This window comes from Buteo buteo, chromosome 6 (assembly GCF_964188355.1).
Source record: "Buteo buteo chromosome 6, bButBut1.hap1.1, whole genome shotgun sequence".
Taxonomy (NCBI): Eukaryota; Metazoa; Chordata; class Aves; order Accipitriformes; family Accipitridae; genus Buteo; species Buteo buteo.
In genome coordinates this window covers 18683758-18701979 of record NC_134176.1, presented here as the reverse complement: position 1 = coordinate 18701979, position 18222 = coordinate 18683758, and the positions used below count along the sequence as shown (strand labels likewise).

Below are 18222 nucleotides of genomic sequence, written 5' to 3'. Positions count from 1 at the left end.
GGCGGGGCTCCGCTCCCTTCAGAGAAGACAGAAGTCAGCAACATGAATTTACCATTCCCTTTTTCCCCTCAGGACAGATTTGCTTAGCAACAAAGTGAACAATAGCTACACCACGAATGTATGGGGGGGGGGGGTTATCCTGTTGAGTTTAAATCAACAAACACTCTTCACGAGATTTTTGACCCATGATTTCACACATTGGTGAAACTAGATCTGGAAGTACATGTACCACTGAACTGAACAAAAGCCAGGATGATTCAGGGAGATGTTCTGTGCTTAATCAAGGTTTCATGGAGGAAACTTTTTAGCTACTCTAGTCACTGCTAAGCAGACAAAGAACCTGAATGGGAGACTGACAGAGAGTTCCCAATCTAGAAGCCAACAGTCCCATTTTGCAGAAGTAAATTGGGGAAAAAAAACCCCCAAACCACCCACAAAAAAACAACACCCCAACCCAGAACTATAAAGTTTTGAATTTTCGTGTACTGTGAAATGAAACTGGTCTTGCAAATGTTTTGTTGTCACCTAGAAGATGAGTACTAATCATTTTATGAATCTCTCAGAAACAGGAAACACAACTTGTTTTTCTACCAGTTCACTGCTGACCACAGAAGCACTGCTGGCTCTAGCTACTTTTAAACATCCTCTCTATATAGCAGGTGCTTTCCTCATCAGAGGATGTACACACACAGGAAATTGGATGCCTGAATTTTGCAAAGAGAACCCACCCTTAGCCCCCTTTATCTGCCCCCTCTAGCCCCTGCCAAGCCCTGGTCAAGGTTTGGGCCATCTTCTGGCCACATGAACCACCTGACGCTGCACGTGCTGGCCCAGCTTCAGCAAGCAGGGTGGACAGGGCCACATCTAGCCCCCTCGGCCCGGAGGCATCAGGGCTCTGTGGGAGCGAGGGATTGAATTCCCGCAGGTGGATGGGACCCTCCCACAGCTCTGGTGACGAGGCTGTCCCACAAAAGCCAAGCAGCCTTCTAGCTCTCCATGCTTCAGACGACGCTGAGGCGCTACACGCGTGTATTAACGTATCCCAAGCACGTGCTGCCGATGAGGCCGCAGGGGCTCCGGGGCCCAGCACACCGCCCTCTGCCTTGCCCGGTGCCCAGCAGAGCTGGGCAGGGAGCCAGGCACCCACCTGTCCAGGCTGGAGCACGCTGTACAAGTCCACATCCAGGTTCCAGGCTCCAAAGCACAGGTGCCAAATTAATTTAAGTGCCTAACAGGTTTTGAGGCCACTGGGTCATGGTCCTTCTCGGTTGTTTTTTTGGACTTCAAAGCTGGTTTAATTGCCAAAGCAGTATCTCCAGAACTTGCTCTTCAGGCCAGACCCACAGCTCATTGCAATGGCCACAAGAACCCCCCAAACACCAAGGGCCTTCGTTTGGGGCCTAATTATCTGTTCTCTCCAGTTTAAGTGTGGCTATTAGATCACTGAAAAACAAAGCTTCAAAACAAAATCACTAGGGTACAATTTACAGGAAAGATAAGCATCAGATTGCTGACATAATTTTTTTTTGGCACTGAATTAATGTAAACTTCAGCTGCGATGACAGGCAAACAAACACTCATACTAAGCTTAAGAGAAGTGTCCTCACTAATTCTGCACAGTTTGATGTATTAACATGAGTAAGAGATATGCAACACAGATGAGCTCAAACCAGACCCAGGATTTGAACCTCTTCCCACATGAGGCTCCTCAGTTTAGGTGTGAAGATTCATCCTGGCTGCAAAAGGCTATGAACATAATTTTTCTCTGCATAAGCAATCTTTCTGATGGAACCTGAATAGCATTACTAACCAGAATGACAACATGGCTTAACCCAAACTCAGCCTGTCCTACTTAAAGTCAAAGCCTGCCTTGCCTTTCACTTTAAAGAGACAAAATCTTAGGTTCTCTGCTGACAGAGATTGGGTGTTGTCCTGCTTAGATTAGAGAGAGAGTATTTACCAGATTTAAGGTATCTTGGGAGATAGCAATTCAGAGTAATCGAAGTCATTCTTTTATAAAATTAAACAAGAGTCCAAAGAGGGGAGCAATAGGTCAGGATATGCATCATGCAAAATTCACTAACCTAAGTAAATAGCATTTTAATCAAGCAAACAAGTTCAATAAATGTTTCCAGAAAGACAAAGGGTACTTCCTGTTTAAGCCAAAGCAGTTAGGATTCACAAAAAGACAGCAGGCCTAAGCTAACCAAAGCCCGGCTTCCTAGTGGAAGCTGCCCTTCTAAGGCAGGTCCTCTGGCTCTGTCCACCACACATGGGGGCTGCGTCCATCTGTCCTGAACTTGTCTAAAGGGCTGACTGCTACCGGACGGGCAGTTCCGCTCTCCCTTGCCAACAACCATTCCTGTTGGATCTAGTAAACACGCAGCTGCACGATGAGTCGGCCCAGCTCACTGATGAGACGCAAAACTAAACCACCAAAATAAACAAACATGGTTTTTTGTTAAAAAGTAGTTTTCCAACACCCCCTGTGGTTGACTGCACAAGGTGGGGTCAGCATGCACAGTGCGGAAAATGAGGGGCCAGAGCAGGACTGCCCTTTTCACAGCTAACCCACAACCCTGGGGAGTGCATTTAGAGTAACGTACATCTGTAACTAAAACACCTATGAGTATGGTGAACGGAGGCTGAGCGAAAAGCAAACCAGCTGATACAAAACACAAGTGACAGAACAAACAAGTAAAAAGACTGAGCCTAAGCATTAGGACAAAGAAAAAGAGACCAGAGACTGAGCCTTCTTGGCAACATTGTAAATTAATAGCCTACACACAGGACTGACTGAACAATCCTGCCCACATTCAGTCTTTCCGCAGCATAAGAAGAAAGAGTACTTAATCACCTGGGGATCCATCACCTAAATTAAGTGCAGGGAACGGCAGTGGAATTGATGGGACTTCTGTGGAGTCCAACATACCCTTTGGGTGCAGTGTTTTTAGTAGGTGTGATTTTTATAAGTATTTGCAAGAATCAAGGGACACTTTAATAATAAATATATTTTTCTTGAAATTCAATATTACTTAACTACATGTATTCTGCAAACATATTTTAAATATTTAACATACAGCTGGGAAAAGGACTAGAAATCAAACTTCCCCATTCCTGAATTCATGCCCTAGCCACAGGTCACCTAATGAATATTTCTGTATTCAAAGCAAGGCAAAACAGTTTCATAAGTAAGGAGTAAGAGACCACCAGCCCAGAACAACACACAGGTTTATGGTTCTAGCACTGTCTTGAGAAATGAAAGATGCAAATTCAGAACTTTGCTCTTCACATCTGGGTAACAGCTCTAGACAAAGCCTAGTAAGAAGGAGGGGAAAAAAAAAAAAAAAGCATGGTAATATACTCCCCTGCATGTTTTTTAATTGGTCCTGATCATATATATGTTTTCTGAAGACACTTGGGCTCTCCAAGAGGAACTTGTCAAGGAACACCTCACTTGTAGATCCTTGGACAGCTTGGGCTCCTAAATAATCAACATTGTCAAAACTAAAGGCACATCAAGCAGCAGACCTCAATGCATTCAGAGAATATTACTGGCCTGCACAGATCAGAGACTGAGGGTTAGGACTGCAAGGATCTAGCTCTGAGGAGCCAGTACCCACAGGATCATTTAGATGCCCAAGCACTTGACAGCTGTGGCCCAGCATATGTCCCTTGAGATCTAGTTCTCTTCCTGCACTATTACAACAGCACTGACTAGAAGTGTACATTGTAGGAACAGCCATGATATTGACCTTTCCATTCTTATCTAGAGAAGTGCATCACACAAGACATTGGACATGTTTCCGCACCTAAGGAAAGTTTCAAGACCAGCTTAATTTAAGATGATATTTATTTCAGACTGCTGTTTAATAACCAGTGATCTGAACCACCCAGCAATCCAGCTGTATGGTATGCATTAAAAAAAGTACACTGTGGCTTTTGAACAGGACAGTTTGAAACTGCTTACAATCATGACTGCTGCTTTAACAGTGCTCTTGGATACAGCAGGTTGTAACTTCAGTAAATATCATGTATTTTCTGATGCTAATTTCATCTAGTACAGAAGGGAAACTCTCTCTAGCTATATTCACAACTTCCTTCTGAGTTTTGGCTAAACTGTATCTCTAATGACCTGAAGTGTTCCTAAAGAAGGTGATCTAATTAGTTATTTCTTGCCTATGATAATGCTTAGATGTTAATTCACACAGATTATTTGGATTTTATAATACCAGTTTGAGACTGTTTTAAGTACAATTTAATCTCAGACCTAATTCATATGAAGATTTAATTCTGTAGTAGTTCAATATAGCTACTATTTTTCTACCTGCCTCCATTTCTCAAGGTCTGTCACTTGATAGAAAATATAGTCCCAAGCCGAATCTTGGATGCACACTGTCAAATTAACACTCATGCAGCCATAAACAAACAAGGCCAGGGCACTGAAAGGTCTTCACTCCAAGAACCCCACTGATACTGTAGTGTGGTGGCAAGGCACTACCGATGTACAGCATCACCCGTAACACAAACTGTCCAGTAACACTGCCTTTTGTAATTCATGTTCTGCAAGTTGAATCAGCCTGTCAAGTTTCAGCCTACTTAAAAAACCACAAAGATTAATATGCTGACTTCCTTAAAGAATTCTGACTTTAAAAATATGCGGTTCCATTCAATATACCTATCAGTATCAGGTGAAATACATCAGGGTTTGTAAAAAAGATCATTAGCTTCTGTTTCTCAGGAGCTTTACATGCACAGTGAGAAAATAATAATTTACAAATTGCAAAAGTATCACTGTATGTTCACATTTAAATACTCTAAGTATCTATACACGAGGCAGTTACGTTATATTCAAAGACATCAGCGATATATACGGAACAGTCACTTTAGCAAGACAGCCCAACCAAAGGCAACCTTCCGCGCTAGTTTTGTTCCCATTTACTCTCACGCACGGCCCACGTTGCCATACTGAGGTGTGCCACGAGATACAGAGGCTGCTGCAGATCGGCAACCAAATGGTTCTGCTGGAAGTGGGAAGCCCAACTTTACATTTCCGATGAGCGACTAGGCAAGGAAAGCAAACCATCGCCTCCACCGTCCGCCGCGGTGCCCGAGGAGGTCCCGCCCGCAGAGGACACCCGCGCCGCCTCGGTGCGGTACGCCCGGCTCCGGGCTCCGCCGGCGGCCGCCACCGCGGGGCCGCGGCCTGCCCGCGGCCGCCGGGGCAGCTCCCCCGGCCCGGCCCGGCCCGGCCCGGCGCGGCGCGGCGCTCGGCCTCCCCCGCGGCCCCCGCCCGCACCTGCCGCCCTCCCCGCTGCCTCGGCCGCGCTCCGCCGCCCCCCATCTCCTCAGAGAGCCGGCGGCGGGCGGCGGCTCCGGCCCTCGCTCCCCGCTCCCGCCCGGCTCCCCCGGCCCGGTACCTGCTGGGAGAGCGGCCGGCCGCCCCTCCGCCCGCTCGCCGCCGGCCGTCTCCGGCCCACCGCTCCCGCGGGCCTGCCCTGCCCCGGGGCCGCGCCCTGCCCCGCGGCTCCTGCCCGGCCTCTCGCTGCCTCTCCCCCCGCCCGGCGGCTGCCGGCCCCCGCCCGCCCTTCCCAGCCAGGCACTGCCGGGCTCGCCGCCCGCACGGCCCTTCAGGTGCGCTCCCGCAGAGCTTACTCACCGCTCCCCGTGGCGGAGGGGGAGTTTCCCCGCCGACCTGGGACTCACCCGCCTCACCAAAGCCACTCAACAGGGGCAGATTCCTCTCCAAATAGCCGCCAATAACTTCTCCTTGTCGCTCTCTGGACCGTTACACTGGTGAAGTCGGTGCCAAAGCTGCCTCTTGCTTTGGTAGAAGCAAAACCAGGCCTATATTTTAGAGAGGAAAAGTGAATTTTTTATTTTTTATAATGTTCTTAGTAAATGGCATGTCCAGCTGGAATATGGATCCCTGTCAAGTTAGGCCTTACGTAGAGACGTGAGAGAAAGCCCCTGCCACAGAGCGTGTAATCTGTAGGATAATTTATGGATCATACAGAGTGCCTTGGTTCAGAAATTGCCTTGCAAGAAGGAAAATTCTGTGACACTCAAGGTGGTCTCCTCTTCCTCTCCCCCTTCCTCTCCTCTCCTCAATTCCAGTTTCTGATAAGGAACTGGAAGTGCTAAAATACCCCAGGAGGCAAATACGAGCAAGAAGTGGGGCTGCATTAGTAGGAAAAAGGGAGTAGTTCCTCAAGGAAATGCTGTTTACACTCTAAGAGCATTAAGATTTCCAGTCAGTGAAGTTTCACACAGTCACCCTAATAGCTCTTGAATTGCAGCCTTTAGTGGATTCCCCATCCACCAAGACTGTAGTTTTTCTATGATGATTTTTTTTTTCATTTAATACCACCACACACCATGGATCTGCTGCTAACTATGAATTTCATGCCTGTCATCATGCAGTATAACACAGAGTCTTCGAGCTCCAGAGCCACTGTAAGGGGAGACCCTTTGCCAAAAGCACAGACTCATAATATTTGAGCTAACCAAGCATCTCTGTTAATCTCTGTGCAGAGGCAGTTGCACAATACTGGAGTATCACATAGCAGAGCGGCTCTGATCTGTGTTAATGGAGCTCATAAGATTATGTGGGTCACTATTTAAAAAAAATAACCAGTAACCTGGTATGCTTCAAAAATGATCTGAGTCCTCCTGAGATGCACATTAAGTACACATTTCAAGGCATCTCACTGAATTAATTTATGTGATCGAACAGCTTTCTTTTCACTGTTCATAGAAATGTGTTGTTTAACTACTGATTAGGTCCCTGTATGCAGCTTGCTGCTATCAGGTTATGTCAGCATTTTCATGCTCAAGGGTTTTTCAGGCTCTTCATCCAATTCCAGTCCTGCCTGAGTGGCTCTCCAGCTGCTGGAGTCAGCAGTGTGGTAGCAGCCAGCCTTTGGGACTGCAGATTGTCTCTCTGATGAAGGAAAGGACATTAAAAATGGTATTTTTGACAAGGCAGTTAAAAGAAAAAAACACTTTGCAAGACTACCTTCCTTTTTTCTCAAGGCAAGGCTGTCCTCTGTAATTTGAGGGGGCCTCTTCTCACATCCCCAGGGCTCATTTGATAGTTTGGGACACACCTGCCATTCTGCTTTCAGCTGCTTGGCAATTGGGAGGTTTGTTTCAATAAGCACAAAATTCAGCTGTGCATGGTAAGGGATGTGGCTGAGTGATTTTGCATAGAGGGGGAGAACATTACCGTGCTGTGCTATTTTTTTTAGCTGGGATGGGTAACAAACCTCCCATCTCCCTTAGAAGATTTTTGTCCCAAACAAATCTAGTCTGAAGATCAGCAGTGAAACCAATTTACCTCTGTTCTTTGCTCTCTAGACCTCTCTGTTGGCTGCAAATACGATCTTCCTTCCCTGCCAGCCTCCTGGCAACATAAACAGTGCCCCATGCTCTGCTCTAGCACTTGCTAATCTTTCTGTAACTAAACCTCACTTGAGAAACCTGGTGATATTCCCATGCCTCACTGATGCCTGCTCTTGGCCCCTCTCTCCTCCATGTCCATCCCAGACTGCCATTCCAACCACTCGTCTTCACTAGCTCCTCCACAGCAGCTCTTGCCTCCTCATGCTGCCTTCTCATGCTGCCTCCACCCAGCCCAGCCCCCTGCCCGGTACTAACACCAAGCTAATAAACTTGGCTGGTTTTGGCTGGCTGTGCCAAACCACCACACTCTCGGCTCCAGAAAAGCAGGGCTGAGACACTTGAGCAGACCCTTGCAGAGCCAACAAGGGAGAATTTATTAGTCTGGGCTATGCTTCACCTCTTATATCCCCCAGCGAGGCCCGTCTCATCTGTTTTGAACCTCTGCACAGCACACTTTTTCACTTGTTGCTGAGGCTGTTTATGCTATTGGATTACAACTTCCCAGTGTTTTTCTCCATGAAAAAGGAGTAGCCATTCTCTTCAAATACTGCAGAAAGTAGCCACAAGCATATTATTTTCTTTGGGCCTCAAACCTTTAGGAAGTACACCTGAAACAATAAAACCCCCATGTATAAATACTGACACAAATACTTTTGAGTAATTCTTTATATCTGCAAAAGCTTTCAGACAGACCCTTTCTCTTCACTTTGTGCAAATTCTCCAGTGAACAAAGTTTTAAGCAGGAATGTTGACGGAGGCTGCAACTTTCCATAAATCAAGCCTGAATTCTCCCATGCAATCCTTTGCATCAGAAACCTGATCCCACCACTTGTGCACACTTACTGCATCATGCCAACTTCCGTGTTAAAAATCAAGTGGTTCATAGGTTGAATCATGTTTGCACAGAGCACACTCAAAGCTTTCAAGCAAAAAAGTGGAAAATTTCGTTGCTTAGTAGTTCTTGCCTAGTTTGCAAAAGATTAAATGCAATTAAGCAGTTAGTGATTGCAAATAACTTCCCCAGCTCTGCTGAGAATCCTTCAGAGCAAGCAAGCATCTAACACTACTGCTTGTGAAATATTTTAGTTTGAGAAACTAACATGAAGTGATGTACTTATGATCAGAGTTAAAATCCAGTGTATACTGCAATAGCCAAGTGATGAGCTCAGCCGTCGGGACCTAAAAGCAGGGCGTTATCAGGACAAGTCCAGCACACAGCATACACCGTCTCACGGCCAAACTCTATGTGTAGCCACTAAATTAAGTTTTCTGTCACAGAGGCTTTTTGAGAAAGAAAAAATGATTTTGCAACTTAGATTTCAGTGAAATAGCACAGCCCTTTTCAGCTGAAGTCTCCAAGCGGTTAATACACCTTCGTTATAAACAACTTCTGCAGCCAGAGGCTTTTACTACCATTACAGTTTTTGCAGCAGTAATCCTTATCCCCTGAGGTTTTGCTGGGAGAAACATGAAACTGTTTCCTCATCCTCCCTGTCCTACTCTCAGCTGGAGCCTGGCTTTTTCCATTCCCATCATAACCTTTGGGTTTAGCAGACACCTTCCCTCCTCTGCCACAGATGCTGGGTGGAGTCCACACACTTCATTATAGAAAGCTGCTATAATTCAGTGTGTGACTATTATTTTTTGTTTTTTTCAAATGCACATTTAACGTCATGCTTTCCTGACATAACCCGTTGTAATTCTGTCCACCACCTGAGACTGCAGCCAGTTGCCTCTTCCCACAGCGCTGCAGAAGAACAGCTTTATTGCACAATCTATGTCCAGCATCTTTTGAAAATGTTGCTAGGATGCCTAGAGGAGCAATTGCATGGAGATACTTTCTTGTCCAAATTAGACCCTCTCTTCAACTCACTTAGATTTGATGTACTGTGAATTTGAAAAGAGATTTGCTGGCTTGTTATGTCTTGCTTTATGCTATGAGGCAGATTTTCTTTGTACACACACACATCATTGATACATTCTGATAATAAATCCAAGGAGGGCTCATCCTTTGTGCAGCAGAACACTTTGGTCCTGTCTCTCCACAGCCAGTCCCACATCTGTGTGGGCTGCAGCAATTGCTTCTGAGCTACCTGGCAGTCTTCAATCTCGTAAATGGCTGCCAGCCCCAAACTAGCCCAAGGCAAAGTGAGGTTCCTGGGTGGATAACCACTGGGGCACAGGGGTGCTATGCTGGGCCTGGACTGGAGTTTTCGGGCCATCAGCTTCAGCCTGGAGTGACAAACAGGAGTGACTGTGGGCACATATTTATGCAGGAACAAACGGTTCGGTTTCCTCCTCAGGAGACATTTCATGCTGCTGCTACTGTCTAGGAATCCAAGATGATGAATCCAGTAAACTCAGGAGGCATTATAAACCTTCATGTACAGTTGACAAAAGGATGAAACAAAGCCAAGGCATGCTCCTTCCAGTGTTTCCAACTGCATCCTTTTCTTGCCTGGCTTCATTAAGAGCCAGCTGCTCTTAATCCCAGCACAGGTTGGGAGGACTTTGTCACACCTGCTGAAAAAAGATAAGATTAAATGTTATCAACATATTGACACCTTCAGGTATTTTCTAGAGCTCTTATATCTACAAGATTGTGGGTAGATGGTGCTACCACAGCTTTAAAATGAGCATGCTACATGCAAAAATCAAATCTGTGATCTGGATCCAAACAATTCCAGTAGTTTCCTGTTTGATTTGGTGCTTTAAGCCAATATATTTAGTTTTTGTCTGGATCCATAGTCTGCTGTTTGAAAACTGCATTTTCAGGATAAAGGATGAAAGAGCAAGGAAGAACCTTATCTGTTGCTGATTTCAGGAAAGATTTGAAATCTGAGATATCTTTGAGTTCCTGTCTACCTTTTAGTGCAGTAGCTGGACTCAGTTCAATAACAGGGTTTCAGATTGTTCCCAAACCTTCACTGTTAGGGGGAAAAAAAAAAAACCCAAAACAGGAAAGACCTGTTTCAGGAAAGGCTGTTGTATCACTGAAAAAGGCCCCATGGAGAACCTGACTCTGAAATATGCTTATTTATTATAAATAATTTCCATGGCGTCACATTAACAAACATAAAAGGTCATGAACTCCTGTATTTGAAGCAAATGTGTTTGACATCTGGAATCTGGCAGAAGTTCCTCCTGTGGGATAGATTGTTTGCGCAGAGCTTTATTGAAGAATAATATTAAGAATGAATTACGAAATATTAGTGTAACCTAGTAAGAAATTATTGTATTTTACAAGCCAGAGACATAACAGATCTCACAGAACTATTTTAGCTCATCTGATTCAAAAGCACATCAAGGAATGATAGCTGTGACCAGCTAGCAGTGAAAATCTGTGGGGTTTAAGCACTGCAGTTAGAAATGGGCTGGAAAGAAAGGTCCAAATGCAAGCAATTGCTTAAGTGCACGTCTGTATTTTCACTACGCCCCCGCTCTGCGAAGGGAGTGAGGAGGGAATTGGCAGGGAACCTCTGTAGCTGGGGAAGCCAAGGACTGAGGGGGAAGCCAGGCCACCCCTACGCACCCCCAGCCATGGCGCAGGGCAGCCAGGCAGCCCCAGGCACCAGGCATCTCTGTGGGGCTGGGGATGGGACGGGGCTGGGCAGGACACCAGGGCCGTGGGGAGCTGGAGACCATCACTCCCGCAGTTTATCCCTCTCTCCCCTCTCTTACCCAGGCCAGTGAAAACCTCATAGGAGCAGCCCTTTCCCAATACCCAGGGGATGCTCCCTGGGCTATTTGTGAAGCCCAGTCTCCCCAGGAGGTGCTCTCCCACTGGGCTGGGATGGTGCCACCTCCTGGGGTGCCTCTGGGGTGTCTCCCCAAACACCGTTGCAGTCCCACTTGCCTGTGACACTGCCCAGAAATGCCTCTTTCAACATGGAAGAGGTGATGAGAGGCAGCTTTCCAGGCCTCTGAGTCTCCTTGGGGCCTGGGTACCTGCCTGCCCAAGCAAAGGGGAGGGCAGGCAGCTGACCCAGGGGCAGGAGATGCCCAAATGCCTATCCAGCCCCTTTCATCCATCCCCTACCTTTTTGGGGACCTCAGGGCCAGGTGCTGCTGCTCTGCCCTGTGTTGTCACACCATCATCTCTCTGGGGTCTGCTCGGGGCCTCAGAGCTGGCCTCTCTTCTGAAAAAAGACACAGGCCTGCCCAAGGACGAGCAGATGTTCCTCTCCCCAGGACACAGGGGCCAGCCAGCTGTCACCCGCACACAGAGCAAGGGCAACACACAAAAGGGCCTTCCTGAAAGGCACTGAGTCAAGAAACAGCCCCAACTTGTGAAGCACAAAAATAATTTATTGTTTCCAGTTGTAAAACTCTTTTTTTTTTTCTTCTTCTATTTTCAGGTGGAAGCAAACTTCATTTACCTTGCTTAAAGGGGGTGAGGGCAAAAAGCCATCCCAGAAATCACAACACTTTAAAGCCTGCCAGCCCTGTGGAAATGAGGGAGCCGGGAAGAAAATCTATTGAGGCCAGTAACCGGTCACTCACAGAAGCTGGAATGCTGTTCTTCCATCTAAAATTGCTCAGTTCAAAACAAGACCAAACACGAGCACACGCTGACCTTCTAGCTGGAGCTCTGGGCACGTCCCTCAGGGAAAGGCAAGGAGGCAAAACCAGGCCAGTCTGGCTTGGTACTTAAAGCCATTTAAGAAAGACCATAACTAGAAACAGAGGTTACCAGCCCACTCTACCCGAATTTTAACACTTTAATCCAGCTGCAGCGTGTTTGGCCCTATTCCCAGGCAAACACACCAATATCCAGCCCTCTTAAGGTACACAAAATAAGGCAAAGCCAACCTGCTGCCCACCCTCCTGGCCTTCACTTTGCAGGCCCGCCAGCAGCATTGGCTGCTCCTCACCAGTGCACCCAGAATCACTGGGAATTAAACGTGCTGTGGTTACAACCCTTGCCAGTATCACTAGGGAGTTTAGGGCAGGAATAAGGATGCACTCTCACCCCAAAGCAGAGGATTATGCATATTTAATTCATGTTTGGTTATACACATAAATATCCAGAGAGGAGAGAATATACAGCCTTTCAGAGACCGCTCCGCTGAAGAGACTGAAATGGGTTACCATCTTGGTACACCTTGATCGTACACCCGAGCTGAATGGCACAGGCATCGTGAACCTGTGTTTTAACAGGAAGTTTAACAGCTGCAAACTGCAGGATATTTATTCTTGACAGTATTTTCTTGACAGATTATTTTCAAGAATCCTGAGTCAGCAGTAATAAATGTAGGTACAAATATTTGTTTGCAGGACATAGTAGCTTTGCCATGTTGTTTACCTGTGCTCCCCAAGCTAAAAAGGTTATATATGTATGACTGAGCCTGGCCTTCCATGGTGAACAAATATTCACTTGCCTCAAGTATTTTCAGCTGTCACTATTGCTTTAGCTCTTAGCTCCATAAGAACTAGATCATATGGTAGCAAAGAATTCAAGGGTGAAGGGTTAATCATTTCACTGCAGCTCGGGGATTAACTTCACATTAAAACCACGTGCATTTGTATCCAAGTGACATAATGAAAAATGTGGTGGGAGATGGAAGGTGCACTCATTCAAGCAAGCAAGGATTTATTGAACTAGTTCTTCAAGATCTTAGAAAACGTAACCAAATGTTTCTCAGCCAATGCTCTGGCTGCTCCCTCGCCTAAGCTGATGTGGTGATCCCATGACTGACAAGGATTTTCATTAGCAGGCAGACAGATGCTGTGTTTCAGTACTGGATTTTAGGGTGCCTTGTTGATCATTCTGTAATGGTATGGTGACTGAACTGTGCAAGAGCCCAGAAAAGGAGAAATAACACAGGCTGGAAAGAGAAAAAATGGAAATGCAGAAATGCCATTAAAGATCAGCAATCATCTGCCATTTGGGACAGCCCTTATGAACAGTGGCACAGACTATGAACCCTTGCATCAGTGTGAAAGAGCCAAGTTCATGCATGCTGTCCTAATGAGTTACCGGTGTGAGAAAATGTTCACCTGTATGAGACAGGGAGCTGCCGTCTGGCTTCCTGGAAAAACCACGTGGGGCTCATTTTTTTCCATCACCGATGTGGCTATGTGCAGGCTGACACCGAGGACAGTTTAACAGCATTCAGCAGCACCTGCGGGCCCAAGGAGTAACGGGTGCCACCAAAAACAGAGAGGGGAGGAGAAGGCAGGAGTTCTGGTACACAGAATACAGCCCATAGGATTTCTCAAGGAAATATGGTTTATAGCTCACCCTTAAGGAAGTGCAGCAGGAGGTTAAATCCCTGCAGAATATCCATTTTACAGCCCAGCCAAACCCCATCTCTCCAGCAGCACAGCATCCTTTACCAGCTGGCTGGACAGCACTGACAGAAGGGATGGTACAACCTTCTTCTCCTGTCCACACTTGTGAGTCAGCTCCAGAGATGCCGTTGCCTTATCCACAGAGCCCTTGGTGAGCAGAGAGACCCTTGGCTAGGAAGATACTGTCAGAGCAGATTGGTCTTGCGCTGTGAAAAGAGCAATAAAAGGGGAGGGGGTCATGCTATTCAGTCCAATGTGCAACCCCATCTAAGACAAACATGACAGCATGTATAATAAGAGCAACCTGAAAAGCAGACTGTAAGCAGCTAGAGAAAGAAGGATGCAATGGCTCAGGTCTGAAAACCTCAGATTAGACTGCTTGAGCTGTATGCCAACAACTAAATCTGAGCAACTTTGTTTCCTCAAGTGTCCATTCTCCACCAAATTGAGTGGAAAGCCCAGCTGTCTGGTGGCTTCAGTGGTCAGACCACTTTTATCAAGGCACCCTGGTGGGGAATGAAGAACCAGAAGTCTTTGATCATGGGTCACAGACCTACTTTCTCGCTTTCTTTGAGCAGTTCCAGAGAGTTGTTTGCTTCTCCTGAAATTTTGCAGCCCAGCATTCCTGCACTTGCCCTCTCCTCTATTGCTTTGCATGTGTGTCCATTTCAGTGTAATTTTTCCTGAGTGTGTGATTCAGAATTAATGCAGTTTGCAGTGTAGTGGAGGGAACTGACGTGTCCTTGTGATACTGTAAATGAGCAGCAGTTCCTTTGAGTTCAGAACAGCTATAAAGATCTGTATCAGCTTTCTCAGTGGCTTGTAAATCATCACAAGCCCAGTGAATGGCATATTACCTACCTCACTTCTGCAGTGAGTTATCTGAGTGATGAGAATGCAAGAGAGCAACTGTGTGATATAAGTTCATTCACTTCCCACAAAGCAAACCAGAGCCAGGCTTGGCTGCCCTTGCGATTTGCTGAAATAAGAACATTCCACTTGCAAAACACAAACCCAACCAACAAACGGCCAAAGCCCATTAGGCATGGGTCATTGAGTGTGGTGTGGGTGGAAAAGCCTTTCTCGTACTAAAGCCACAAGCTATGTAGTGCAGGTGGGAGTGAGAACTAGCTACTAGTTAATGATTTATGTATGAGGAAACCAGTTCAGCCTAAACTGTATTAACACTACTTGTTAAGGGGATAGGTTTATTCTGCAGAGCTAAGCCAAATTCTGCCCGCAGCCTCATCTTCACTGCACAAACCCCTGCCTTCACTGGTCCATGTTGTGCTTCCAAGACCCAGAGCAACTGGGAGAGGAGAGTGACACTGTGTCAGGCTGGGAGGAGAGCTCATCTCCTGGGATCTGCTGGGAACATCTCCAAGGCTGCAGCATGCAGCCTGTCCACCTTCCCATACACCCTCCAAACACGTGCTGGGTAAAGCACGGCTGGTGCCTGGGGGAAGCAGGCAAGGGACCCATCCCACTATCAGAAGCAATGACCTGCTCCAAACTTCAGTGGAGTTGCAGGGGAAAGAAATGCCTCTAATACGTCATGCTGCTGGTACAGATAAAGTAGTATTACACAAAATGTTAATTTGAGCCTTATCATGCATAAACCCAGCAGGAAATGAAGGTAAAATTACACACATATACCTCCATGTATGGGCAAGTTTACTACATAAAAACTGTGAAAGAAAACTAGCCTCTTGAGAATTAATTGTATTTTGCTTTGAAGTTTTCTCCAGTATTGTATATATGTTACTAGCATTTATGACCAGTTGATGTACCAGTATCACAGATCCTCATTCAACTTGCTTTGCAAAGGGGTTACATGATTCTGGCATGAATGCTTGCAGTGATCCTATATGATCACCACTAAACCAGGCAATGATCAAAATAAACTAGGATTCAATTATAATTTTTGTTAGCAATATATTTTTTTATTTTAAAAAAGCTTTAAAATGGACCCTACTGGCGTATTCAATGTAAATTGTTCACAATTTGTAAAACAACACAAGAATGAAAAGCTCATTTTCTGCTACAAATGAAGTAATGGTTATAGGTTATAGGTTAAAGGGGCAGGGTGAGGGACAGTGAAACCATCCATTTTAAATTACAGTATTCCTCTTCCGAAAAGAATTAAGACTACAAAATATAACATGTTTATTAATCTGGACATCCTGCAAGTAAGAGTTAGGGAAATGACTGTTTAAGCAGAAGCAGAAGTTCTGTGGACCATCGGCTGAGCTGGAGATTGAGTCCTTCTCCCTGCACCTGTACTGGTTGCGGGAGAAACTGTTGGTATAAGGTGGTGCTATATGTGCTATACCTTAAATTGTACTTACAGGCTTCTGGTGTCCAGTGCATCTCATTAGGTGGCAGGTTGGCCAGGGCAGCGTGACCTTTTTGAAAACTGATGCTGCATTCAAACACATGAATGCTGCCTTCCTATTTTTATTGAAGTGACTGTCAGCACTTGTCTGTCTTTCAAAGGCCCAAGCAAAGCTAAAATGCTCTCAATGAGAGAGATTTGTCTCAGAGATCCTGCACACTGAGAACGTTCCTCAGTACTTTTACATTATCTTGGTTTGTCCTTCCCTTGTTTCTGGCCATGCCTGCCTCTTCCTTGGCACATCCATCAGACAGCCATTGTGTCTGTATCCTGGTAAGCATCAACTGTGCTTAATCCTGCCAGTGGGAGACAGGGATGCTGGAGGTCAAGGAGTGAATTCTTCCTTTTCCAGATGTTGCGTGGGATGTCTTAATTCCAGAGCTATTTATAGGCTACATGGGCACTTATCTTTTTAAGTAGATAATCTCCTTTTTAATATTTCGGGTTTCTGGTTGATTATTTTTGTCAATAGCAATGACATCATAACCAAAGCACTGAAGGTTAACTAATGAGCAAGCTCTTTTTTATTAACTTTCTGGTTCAATTGTAATTTTATCCCTCAACAATTCTCTTTTTCAACTATAGGAATAACTTTACACTGCTGTGAACTGAGTGCTGTCACTTATACCATTGTAACTCACACCAAATCAGACTGGGTAATTCTAAGTGAGCACAACCCTGGGGAACGGCAAAGTGATGTGCTAGAGCTTGCTGCAGGTAGTATGCATGTGGTAGGCAATAGCTTGGTCCTGTCATTTTAAATTTTCCATAGATGTATAAACACAGTGAGAAATTTTATATACTTTATGAAGTAAAACTCCACTTGACATCATTAAGAAGTCAATGAAAATATCTCTCCTCCAGCTAAGGACATGTCTCTATGAGTTTTGTGCCTTCCTCACTGACCCGGGGTGCAAACTTAGGCTGACAGGTGTTTCTGATCGCTGTAGGAGCCCCAGGATCTCTATAGAGCAACTGCTGTTATTTTGGAAGGAGACAGTTTTTCTGTCCCCCTCCCCTACCTAAATGGCATCAGATGTCAGAGTCCAAAGGAATATTTTTAAATTATGAACTAGATTCAGGTTTTCTTGGGGATACTGATTTGAATAACAAATCTGTGTAATCTTGGCAGGCCTTCTGCCTCTCTGTTTGCATTTCACATAATCCACAAAATTAGTTTACTGACCAAAATGTTTCATAAAAACAGTGATTCTTATGAATACTGGAGAACTCCGATGCTGGACTTTTGAATTGTGTTTGCACTATGTGTAGGCAGCCAGGAAACACCATATGTTTTGAGGATTTTGTCAAAACTAACCTTTGTAGCTATGATTTCACATGTAGAATACAGAACATTTGCAGCCAGTTGCTGATGAACAATCTCCAGACTAAGGTCCCAGTCTTGAAAAACACATCCGCATGCATTACTTTGAACACTGCAGAATCTCAAGGAAGTCAACATAATCCCTTATGGGTTACAGAGAGGAACAATTTCTATGAATGATCCATGAGCTGTGACTCTGCAAAGGCTTGGGTGTAGCTTGATGTTTTAACAATATGTAGAGTCAAGTGCCTGGGTTGGCCTTCGAAGAACAGGGGTGAGGAATCATTCATGGAAACACATCAATGAATAGCTTGAAATACCAGAGGAAATTCTGAAGCTTCAAAGGATACCTCAGGAAATCTTAAAGTACCCAAAGATTGTGCCCAGAGAGAAAGAGATACTGCAATCATACTACTGTTTATTTACTGGAAACAATCTTTCAGCTCTACTGTAAAAATAATACATATCTGTTTACATTTATTCCACTGACACTGAAATTCAAGACTTAAAACTGGGCTAAATCCAGACCTGATGTAAGGTGATTATCGATCACTGACTTCAGCATAGTGGTGACCACATTGCACTCTCTCTGACTGGGCCAAATAATACTCTCTTTGCAAACTGGGAAAACCTCATCCAAGGCATGAAGAACCTAAGGCTGTATTGCATAGGCATGTCCTTATCAGGCTTCTTAAAAAGCTTTGCGACTATCAATCCAGCATGATATAGACACAACTTCAGGGGAAAAGTGATTCATCAGGACCTAAAAAGCATCTGTTGCCTTCAAAACTGGGAGGTTGTGGGT

At 45.4% G+C, this 18222-nt stretch overlaps 1 protein-coding gene across 4 annotated transcripts in view; it reads right to left on the bottom strand.

Annotated features, from left to right (window-relative positions):
- TC2N (tandem C2 domains, nuclear) overlaps positions 1–8411 on the bottom strand; it is a 35810-nt gene extending 27399 nt beyond the window's left edge. For 2 of the 4 annotated variants that reach the window (XM_075029951.1, XM_075029956.1), the window contains exon 1: positions 5660–8411. The gene's annotated coding sequence lies outside the window, so the exon portion shown is untranslated. Of the gene's footprint in view, positions 1–5420; positions 5494–5659 lie in introns of those variants that run through there. The other 2 variants (XM_075029953.1, XM_075029954.1) reach the window with 2 other exon arrangements.
- Between the last annotated feature and the right edge of the window lie 9811 nt (positions 8412–18222).